The sequence below is a fragment of the Camelina sativa genome, chromosome 19 (genome assembly GCF_030686135.1).
Source record: "Camelina sativa cultivar CO46 ecotype springtype chromosome 19, ASM3068613v1".
Lineage (NCBI taxonomy): Eukaryota > Viridiplantae > Streptophyta > Magnoliopsida > Brassicales > Brassicaceae > Camelina > Camelina sativa.
In genome coordinates this window covers 25,538,035-25,549,158 of record NC_141898.1, presented here as the reverse complement: position 1 = coordinate 25,549,158, position 11,124 = coordinate 25,538,035, and positions in this window count along the sequence as shown.

Here is an 11,124-nt window from a genome sequence, read left to right as displayed (position 1 = left end):
TGACAACTCCAACACCAAGAGGAAGCTTTCTACCGAGGTAACCCTAGAATCCGACCATCTCCAGCACCATTTGAAGTTTATGAAGATTGGGAACCTGTCCCAAGTCACCGGCCGAGTCGTTTTCAAAGGCCTTATCCAAGGAGGCCCGATACCAATTTAAACTGCCCCTATCCACGCCAATTGCCTTATTTAATTTGATTCCCTCACCAAGTCTACCAAGACAATTTTCATATGTCTACTCAACAAAGAGCTGAAGAAGAGAAGATGCTGGACCTAATAAGTCAATTAGCTGATTTTCAAGATGAGACTATGAAGATGCTGCATGAGAAGCTTGACAAAATCGATTTTGATCTTTCAAGGAAGATGGATGACATTGCAGTTAGAGTTAAAAGCATAGAAGATCAAAGTTCTAAGGATGTTAAAGCCATGGAGATAAGACTCCATTGTCTTGAGGAAGAACAAGAGAGACATCTCACGAGTGCCCAAGATAATGCTATCAACATTAGAGACTTGGGCAATGAAGTTTCGAACTTAGCAAAGGACCATGAGTCCAAGTATGGAGTTTTATTCAACAAGGAATTAGACACAAGGAGGCGAGTGGAGAAGATTGAGAACCGAACCTACGAAGCTGAGAGGAAGAAGTTTGGTCTGGAATTCGAACAAAAAAATTTTGGAGAACTCATATCAGATGAGTTTACATTCGCAAAGGAGAGCCATAAGGAGTTTGAAGCTGAACAAAAGGAGATGAACCAAGATCTTGCCGATAAGATTGAGGATCTAACCTCACGTGTTGCTGGACACAAGGAAGAAGAAGATCAACCCAACAAGGAGGAAGAAGGAGAAAAAAAGGAAATCCTATTCGGAAAAGGAAAACATTCTAGTTTCCTTTTAGGAAAAGGAAAATTTTCTTTTACTTCAAGACAAGAAGATTTCGTGGAGAACAAACCACAAGGTAACCTTATTCATCCTCCATCAAATCTCGACAAAGGAGAAGTAACCCTAGAAGCCAAAGAACTAGAAGAAAAAGCCGTGGGAGACAAGCTACAAGTTTCCATGGAAACCGAAAGCTTTAACCGCAACTCACTTAAGCATTCTCGAGAAGAAGAAGAAGTAAACCTCACAAAGGTTTGTTTTGCTACTACCACACCCTATGCTCCATCACCACGAGACCTAGAAGGTCTAGGAATGGGAGAAGCAGAGCTGCCAACCGTAAATAATATTGCCGAAACAACTCGGAGGTGTAGAGAAGAAGATTATGCAAGAGAGCCAACTGATGCCTACATTGGAGAAAGATCCAAGAGAGCTTGTCTAAGGACACCCACTCTCCTCACCCTGCTTGAGAAAGCAACTAACGTCGAGCCAACAAGAGCGCTTCTTGGGAGGCAACCCATGTCTAGTAATTTTTTTTTTTTTAGGATTTATTTTCTTTTACTATTGAAATTTTTGCATTTTAGTTTCAGGTTTATAAAAAAAAAACAACACAAAAAAAATAGAAAACAGAAAAGCCAAAAAGAAGGAAGAAGAAGTACCATGGATTGTCTACACAACTATGTCTAGTCGCAAGCACCACCTACTGACCGGCCATGATCACCGTGACCGAAGCAAGCCGAAGGCGACGGATCAATCACAATCCTCATGTGATCGATGCCGAGAGTCCCCACCAGCCATAACAACCGTAGCCAATGCCATGCCTTAGGTACCATGTCTTACGTACCACGTTCGCGTACCATGTACTATGTACTATGTACTACGTACCGTGTACTATGTACCATGTACCATGTGCCATGTACCACGTACCATGTACTGCATACCCTGCACCATGACCGACGTCCCATGTACCATGTCCTGCGTACCGCGTACCACGCCCCACCGTACCTGCTGCTGTCCGCAACCGTTCATCCGTGTACCACGCGACAAATCTGAACCACCACCATCCTCACCACCTACCATCACCATTCTTTCATTTAGGTATGTTTTTATTATGTTTGTTTTCTCATTTTTATTGATGGTTTTAGGTTTTTGTTTCAAGGAGGATGCATCTAGAGATATATCAAACACAATTCGATTGAACTTAGCCTAGTTCAAACTCGATATCAAGCAACCAAAGGAAGTATAAACGGTTAGTCACCAAATTTTCATTCCACAACCGAATTCTAAGACAAATTTTGGGCAACCATTAAACGTCTTAGAGTCGACTAAACTTCATTCCATCAAGGTGACATTGTTCTTAAACCCTACACTTTTCCTTATGGTTTTTAATCCTCATCTCTTTCTTTTTTCCCACTGAGGATGGTGTGATTTAAGTCTGGGGGGAAGGATGTTCCATCCTATACTAATGATACTTTCTATTTTGTTGACTTGCGACCTTTTCCACTTTTTACATCAATAATTTTGATGTTTTTATCGAGTCACATTTTTTTTTTATTGAGTCAAAACTAGTAGGGGATTATGATCTTATTCTAACGGTTTATTTGATTTGGATTAACACTCTTATGACTCTTGATTATGCTTGACAACAGAATCCAATTTTGGAAAGACTGTGAGCTGACTCAACAATCCCCAAAGTCCCTATTCGATGGATATTCAGATGATCTAACGTTGTCTCTAACTTTTATAGGACCTAAACCGGACTTAATTTTCAAGCCCTGGGAATTGGTATACATTGGACTAGATCTCTACATTCAAGCCACACAAGACATTGCACTTCTTCAAGAGTATGTTCCCCTCTCTATTCCCTTCAATACTACTAAAAAAAGAGAAAAAAATAAAAAAAGAAAAAAAAAGAAAAAAAAAAGAGAATAAAAGATAAGATGATTTTGATCAGTTTAGAGGGGTAGGTAAATTACCTGTGACCTCATTATTCTACTCTTGAGTCAAATGATCACACAAAGCTTGGAAGCGAGGGGTAGGTAAATTACTGATGACCCCATTATTCGCCTACACCTTTGATTAAAAAAAAAAAAAAAAAAAGAAGTGAGAAAAAGGAGAGGAAAGGAATCATATGCAGAAAGTCTTTGCTTGAAGAGAGTCTGCAAGCCATTGATCGATTTTCCCTTGGTAAGATTTCACTTTTTATTATTGCTTAATTTATGTAAAGAGATAACAATGGAAATTCTGGAAACTCTAAAGAATTATGGGATAAAGGAGCGTTGGTGATTCTCATGGTGGATTACAAATGGAAGTTCCTAATGTCAAGGCGAAGAAGAGTGCAAAGACAATATCCCCAAAGATAAGTGAATTCCCAGTATTTTCAAAACCTCTTTTCCATGATTTATTCTGATTATTTGTTTGAGGACAAGCAAAGTCTAAGTCTGGGGGAGTTGATAACATCATTATTTTACCCATTTTAGCTATAGTTTTAGTATGCATTTAGGAAGAGTTTGATATGATTTCAAGGTTCTATTGTCTATTATCAAGTATTTTAGGTTTCAAGAAGGTTTTACAGGTTTTATAGCAAAAAGGACCAAAAGACAAGGTAAATACGTTTTAGGAAAATTTCAGAGCTTTACAGTACGGGCAACTTTTGAAGAACTTTAAGAACTCACATTTCGACGTACTTGCTGTCTATGGAAAGCTGAGAGATTCATATTTCTCCTCGAAGTAGAATCAAGTCAATCCATTCACTCATCAGGAAGTTATGCCCGATTTACCGAGACGTGTTACAAACCGACGTAAGGAGAACCATCAAGCCAATGGGCTTTTTATTGAAGGTCTGACCAGCGACCACCACGGCGGCCCAGTCCAAGCCTTCACCACGTTCTAGAAGCTTTCTACGCTGCCCCATGCCATTTACTAAACAAGAGAAGACGTTTCTATCCTTACAAAACCCTAAACCTAGGCAAAACCCTATAAATACTCTTCTAAACCTAGGGTTTAGTGTGTGCAATCATTGGAGCAGCCAAGAGACACGACCAGAGTTCCAGCCGTCGACCAGAAGCTCTCTCTCTCTCGTCCCTCTCTTTGAAGCTTTGAGATCCACCAACTCTTTCTATTCTATTTCTTTTGTTCTTTGTTTCTAAAGGAAGAAGATCCTACAACTTTGTTTGACAATCATTGAAGTAATATCTAAATCCCTTTTCTCTATTTATTCTTTTATGTTTATGAATTATTTAAACCTTGCTTTGATGATTCCCTTAAACATGCTAGAGTAGTTTTCTAGTTGGGTTTAAAGGGATAATCAAAGGGGGGAGATGATCTTAGTTTAGGTGGCAATTTTTAGGGTTTGTTGGATTTAAATTCCTGTTTATTCTATGCTTTAATTCTAAGTCTTTGCTTAATGCTTTAAGTTAGCCTCATGAACTAACTATGATCTAAAGTGTGTGTGCTTTGCCAAAAGCTTGCATGTGTGCTTGACCTAGCTTAGATGTATGGGGAGACATAGGAAGTACATACCCCTTACCTATGAAATTCCATGGATTAGAATCGAACCTGTTTTAAATGCTTTGATCTATGCGTCGTTGCCTGCGATAGTTGAGATAACGGGGTGTAGAGATCTTAGACGGTTAGCTTGAGAACTTTAAGTTAACGGTTCATTAGTGTTTCGTAGTCCGAGTTTTAGATAAACAAACTAACCCTAAAATTTCCTAGATAGATAGATCATTGAACCCCTGCGATTCCCCTTGATGCCCAACACTTGTTTTATTTATTTATACTTATTTTTATTTACGTTTATTTGCTAGCTACAACCGTGACACTAAAACCCCCATTTTTATTGAGTCCTAGCCTTACATCTCTTCCAACGGATTCTCTAAACAACAACTCTCTCTCTGTGGGATCGATCCTTAAATACTATTACCGATTAGTTGTGCACTTGTAGCAGTTGTGTGGTCTTTTTAAGGTAAAAGATTGAAGTGAAAAACCACGCACATCAAGAACCAGTTTTTGCATTTTGAGTTTAATCAAGACGCATATCAAGAGTATGATTATTGGCTGAATAAGATCGGTGTTGATGGTTTGTTCACTGATTTCACTGGAAGTCTACACAATTACCAGGAATTAAGGTCTCCTTTGCAATATTAATAGTGTCAGGAATTGAGAAATGGGGTCATCCTCCGCTCGGAGAAGAGAATGACGTACAAGGGAGAAACTACGCAAGAGGATATGAAGAGTGTTGGGATGCAGTACCTAGAAGCCATTCGCAAGCTTAAAGCGTCTGGATTTAAGCCCGTTCGATCTGTTTATGTCACGTTCATTCCCGGTGAAGAAATCGGTGGCACTGGCAAGTTCGTGGAATTGGACACCTTCAAGAGCTTCAACATTGCCATCGTGCTCGACGAAGGTAAAAAATAGTCAACTGAACTAAAATATTGTAGAAACGTAGTTGAAACAAACAAGAAATAAGAAAATAAACACCTAAAACTTGTACTTGACGACTGAGATAACAAATTTTGTTTATGGTGATGAAAATGGAACAGGCTTACCATCTCTGACTGAGTGCTATAGGGCGTTTTAGGGTTCCGTGGTGGATCCAGATAAAAGATGTAGGACAGCCTGGGCATGGCACAAAGCTCTATAATGATTCATCCATGGAGAATCTCACTAAAAGCATTAACAGTGTAATGAGATTTAGAGCTTCTCAGTTTGATCTGCTCCAAGCTGGTTTAAAAGCTAAAGGCGATGTCGTCTCTGTCAACATGGATTTCCTCAAAGCTGGCACTCCTTCTCCTTATGTATTCTTCTCTCTCCTTCTTTTTTTTCTCACAATTGGTGTCCAAAGTTGATTTATGTGATATAACCTGACAATTTGGACCTCATTTTGAAAATAGGGCTTCGTCATGAATCTGCAACCATCTGAGGCGGAAGCTGGTTTCGACCAGCGAGTCCCACCTGTTGTTAATTCTGAAGCACTAAAAAAACCTTTGGTGGAGGAATGGGAACCTCTATCCAAGAACATGTCCTTTGACATAATGTTCTTATTACTCTAGCTAGAGATTTTAGAAAGCATGTGTATCTGAAGAGTTATCTTGGTATATATGTCAGCTTTGGCGGTTCAATCAGGATAGTGCAGAGAAGCACTTGGTTATGGCGAAAGATGGTTCAAATCCATGGTTGAAGCTCTTATGCTGTGAAAGAAGCTGGTTTGTTATCTTAGATGAAAACTGAATTGCAATGTTGTTTGTTGTTACATATAGTCAAACTTGTCTTCTATATCTTCAACGAACTTGGAATCTCATTGATTTTGTTGAATTTTCTAGATTGTATGTTTGCCCTATTCTCCTTATGGAGATTACATACTGGCTTTGGCAGAAGACGCCCCACATAAATTCTGGACTTGGTCGAGTAGCCAAAATGAATTCTCCAAGGTTTATTGTGAAAAGACAAAACTATCCCTGCTCTGTTTAAGCGTGCTGATGTCTTGGCTACTTATCCTGTCTATTTGTTTCTTTAAATTTAAATAACTTTGATTCCACGGAGATTGTGGCATTGATTCTGAAGGGAAACAGTTTAATAGCGTTCAAGAGATATGGAGAAAAGAAAATGAAGAAGAAGGAGAGGACAATGGTACAAATATGGTGTTTCTTATTGGAAAGCAAGTTTCTGAAATCTTGTGATCTCAATAATTGTTATTTTTGATGTTTTCAATAATAATATAATAGTTTTTTTATTCTACTTTGTTTTTCCCCTCACATATTTTAAATCAAAACAAATAAAACTAATATACACAAACCCATGCAATGCACGAGACTGCACCTAGTACAATCATATCTGAGAGTAAGAGATCAACACATGCATATACAGACAGATCTGAGAGTGAGAGATTGACACAGATACAAATCATAGATATTGAGAGTTACAGTGATGAAGGAATTAAACCCACTCTGTCGCAACCAAATCAAAGTGGTTGTGAGACTTATGATGAGAGTAAGAGATCGAGACAAAGACAAAACGAAGAAGAAGGAGGAACGATATAGCGAGACATAGATTAAGAGACTGAAGGAGAAGAAGTTCAGAGAGAAACAAAAAATTGAAGGAGGAACGATTTGTAACAATTACAATCCCTAGTTTTCTATTTTTTTCCAGCAACAACATCACCTCTTACCATATGCACTACCATGAACAGAAGGTTAAGCAACAAAAAAATTAACCAGTCACACAAAGAACCCAACTTACCATGGAATCACATTGAAGGCTCGAAAATGATGTTATATGACCCCATGCCACACACAATTGACTAACATCACATAATCAATTAAAGCATGCAATCCTAAACAACATCAGCAAAAAGCAAAATGAACTGAAACCTAGAACCGTAAGGGCTCTGATACAAAACTAAAACGACCCGATCCATTTTTTGTTTTTAATACAATAAATTAAACTAGTGATCTCATATTCACTAACATCCTAACCTCAACCAAACAACATTAGATAACATAAACCAATACCATAAATCTAATAGTCAATAAACAAATAAAATAATAACCATCAATCCAATAATATCAAGAAGCAATAAACCAGCAAACTAACGTCATTATAACGACCCATTCTAACAACCTATAAATGCCACACAACACGTCAACGAGCCACTAAAACATCCTCCTCTACATTGCATTGATTCTACGATCACACTTGACCTTTACCTACACCTCAAACAACAATTGAGATGCATGAGTATTGTCATAAACACTCAGTGAGGCAATCTTCCCATCTATTGGACTATACACGCAAGCAATTGAGATCTTCAATCAACAAGCAACAAATAACACAATCAAACCATGTAACAAACAAAGTTCAACTGTTGCTGAAGGATGGTGTCGAACGACACCCTCCTGGTCTTGACCAACACCTGCTCCACATTCCCCGAAAACCAAAGTTAGTGTAGACCGACACCTCCAAATGGTGTCGATCGACACTTGTTAGGTTTCTCGCGCCGACCTTGCATTTGTGTCGACCGACACCGATGTCGAGCATCGTTTTCCTTCGACTTCCAGCTTAGATCTCCACCTCCAATCGCCTCTATAACAACCGTGAACCAAATTGGAGACTTTGGGAGTGGGTGTCGATCGACACCAAGAGGAGAGTCAATTGACACCATCAATTTTTGGTTAGACCGAGTTGTTTTGAATTGTCGTTTTGGCTCGATTTGGCTCAATTGAAGCTCCTAACCGATATATTTAAGGAGAAAGTTGACGAAAAGGGTTTTGGGGGAAGCGTTTTGTCGCCGTCTAGAGGGAGTTAGAGGGAGAAAAGTGTTCTTGAGAGTTTGGAGGCTTTTTGGGAGATTATTGGCTTGGATTGAGAGATATGTTGCTGTGGAGTGAAGATCTTGTGCTAGGAACAAAGGAGAAGGCTTCTAAGGGTTGGATTCGTCGTTGTTGAGTCAGAATCTTCCTGCAAAAGAGGTGAGTGCATGACCATGGCTGATCTAAGCTTGAGAATCCTTTGTTTTGCTTGTTTTGTGGCAGTTTGTGTTGTTTTCTTGTATGTTTGTGGTTGCAATGTGGTTCCCATGTGCTTTCAAGGGATTTGGAGGTTTTGGGAAACAGTTCTTCAACTTTCGGCTTCATGCAGATCGTGTTGCAGGGTCGGTGTCGGTCGACACCAGGTGGGTGTCGGTCGACACCATGTTGGGGTCAGTGTCGATTGACACCACTTTGGTGTCGGTCGACACCACTTTGGTGTCGGTCAACACCAACTTGTTTGTTGCGAGGTTTCCTGGTTTGTTGCATTTGTTTGTTGTTTGTGAAACATTGGAATCTCGGTTGCTTGTATGTATAGCCCAGTAGATGGGAGGATTGCCTCACTAAGTATTTGTGATAATACTTACGCATCTCAATTGTTGTTTGTGGTGTGCAGGTATGTGACATGGAATCAGAATAATGAGGAGGAGGATGATCTAGGGTCTCGTTTGTGCGTTGTTGGTTATATTGTGTATGTTGGAACCTTGGTTAGAGTTATGCTAGATTGTTGGAGAGAATTGTTAGGAATGTTATGTATCTGAGATGATTAATGTTATATGTTTCCGCTGTGCATGTTGATTTGATGTTGGTTTAATATTGATATTGTGGTTGGTTTAATTAAGTAGTATGGGAGGCTTAATTATATATTTTATTTATTATTTTAAATAAAAAATGGGCTGGATTGTTTTAGTTTGGTATCAGAGCCCTTACGGTTCTAGGATGGTTAGGTGGATGGTTAGAGCGGTTAGGAATTTAATTGGGTGAATTATATTCATGTTGCTTGATATATGATGCATTGAATGGAAATTGATTATGAGTAGTTAGTCAATTTGTATGTGGTATGGAGTCCTAGTATCATCCTTTTCGAGCCTTCAATGAGATTCCACGGTAAGATGTGTGCTTTGTGTGCGATTTTAAATTCTATGCTTAGCTTTCTGTTCTGGGTAGTGCAGATGGTTAAGGGTGGAGTTGTTGCTGGTCGTGGACGCGGACGTGGTTGGGGACGCGGTCGTGGTCGTTGTAGGGGCAGAGTAGCAGCAGTTAGTGAGTCTGTTGAGCAGAGTGTGACAGCTGAGGGTGTTGGCGAGTCGCAGGACTTCCAAGAAGGGTCAATAAGTGTGGCTGGTGGTGGTACTGATAGGACCGTAGGCGCCGAGGAGGTCGGTGTGGGCGGTGTCGGTGCTCGAGTGGCCGGTGATGCTAGGATTTTGGGTGTGGGAATCCCAACAGGTGGAGCCGCGGTAGGAGGTGTGGATCTGGTGGGCTTGTTGACACAGCTGTTGGAGCGGATACCGGGAGTGGGTTCGGCTCAGGCTCAGGTAGTGCCACCAGTGGTGGCGGAGGAGCAGCAGCCAGTGGCTGCGGATGTGAGAGTTCATGCTTATTATGTGTCTATGCTGAGGGAGATGCATAACATTGATATTGCAAGGTTTTTGGGTGGTATGGATCCTACTGTTGCAGATGCATGGAGGACGAGTGTGAAACGTAACTTCCAGACTCTCAGATGTCCTGAGGAGTTTTGGGTGGACATAGGGGTTCACAACCTGATTGGTGATGCTCAGGTGTGGTGGAGATCATGGGCTGCTAGGAGAGTATAGAGGGAGATGACTTGGGCGGACTTCGTGGAGGAGTTCAACCGCAAGTACTTTTCGAGAGAGGCATTAGACCGGTTAGAGGTGCAGTTTCTTCAGTTATCTCAGGGGACACGGTCAGTACCGGAGCTGGACTTGGAGTTCAGTCGACTTCTGATGTACGGAAGTCGGGCGATGGAGTCTGAGGTGGCTCAGATCAGGAGGTTTATAAGGGCCCTTCGTGATGACTTGAGGGTTCACTGTAGAGGACGGAGTTATGCTACGAGGGCAGAGCTAGTGGAGACCGCAGCTGAGATCGAGGAAGACCTGAGAGAGCAGATCGTGGCAGGTATCCCAACAGTTTGGGCAGAGGAGACGCCGAAGAAGATCGTTCCTGTCAAAGGCAGCAAGTCGGCACAAGGTCAAAAGAGGAAGCCAGAAGACACGTCAGGTATGCGGCAAGGTAGGCGAGGGTGCTTTGGATGTGGAAGCAGGGATCACAGGTTGGCAGACTGTCCCAAGAAAGGTGATCCACAGGAATTTCGTCGAACGTGTTATCATTGTGGGGAGGAGGGCATATCAGTCCTTTCTATCCTAAGTGGAGGCAGATGATGGAGGTTGTGCCACAATCGAAGGGAGGACCGGGTGCACAACCCGGAGTTTAGTTTATCTTCTGTTTCTTTTTATTTCAGTTACGTGTTTTCGTTTGGAGTGGTAAACGATTATTGCATTTGAAGTTTTAATAAAATGGAGTTCTTTAGTTTATTGTGATTTGCGGATCTTGTGGAAAAGGAAATCGCTCGGGAGTTCTATAAATGGAAGTTGCCATTAATAGAAAGTTTCCATAAATAGAAAGTTTTATGAATAGCTAGGACTTGTAATTTTTAAAAAAGGGATGTGAAATGCCTAGAGTGGCGGGAATGTTTAGAGGTTGACCTGAAGAGTGGTCACAGATGAGATGATCAGTTCTCAAGGATTTGTGTTTTGATTGGTGATGTCACGGTGTTAAGAGAATATGCGGGTTCTAAAAATAGGAAGTTTTATGAATAGTTAAAGCTTACCTATTTATGGAAAGTGTGGTTGCAATGAAATAAAAAGTTCTATGAGTAGTTAGAACTTGTCTATTTTTGGAAAGGGTGTGTGTGAACACCAAAGTG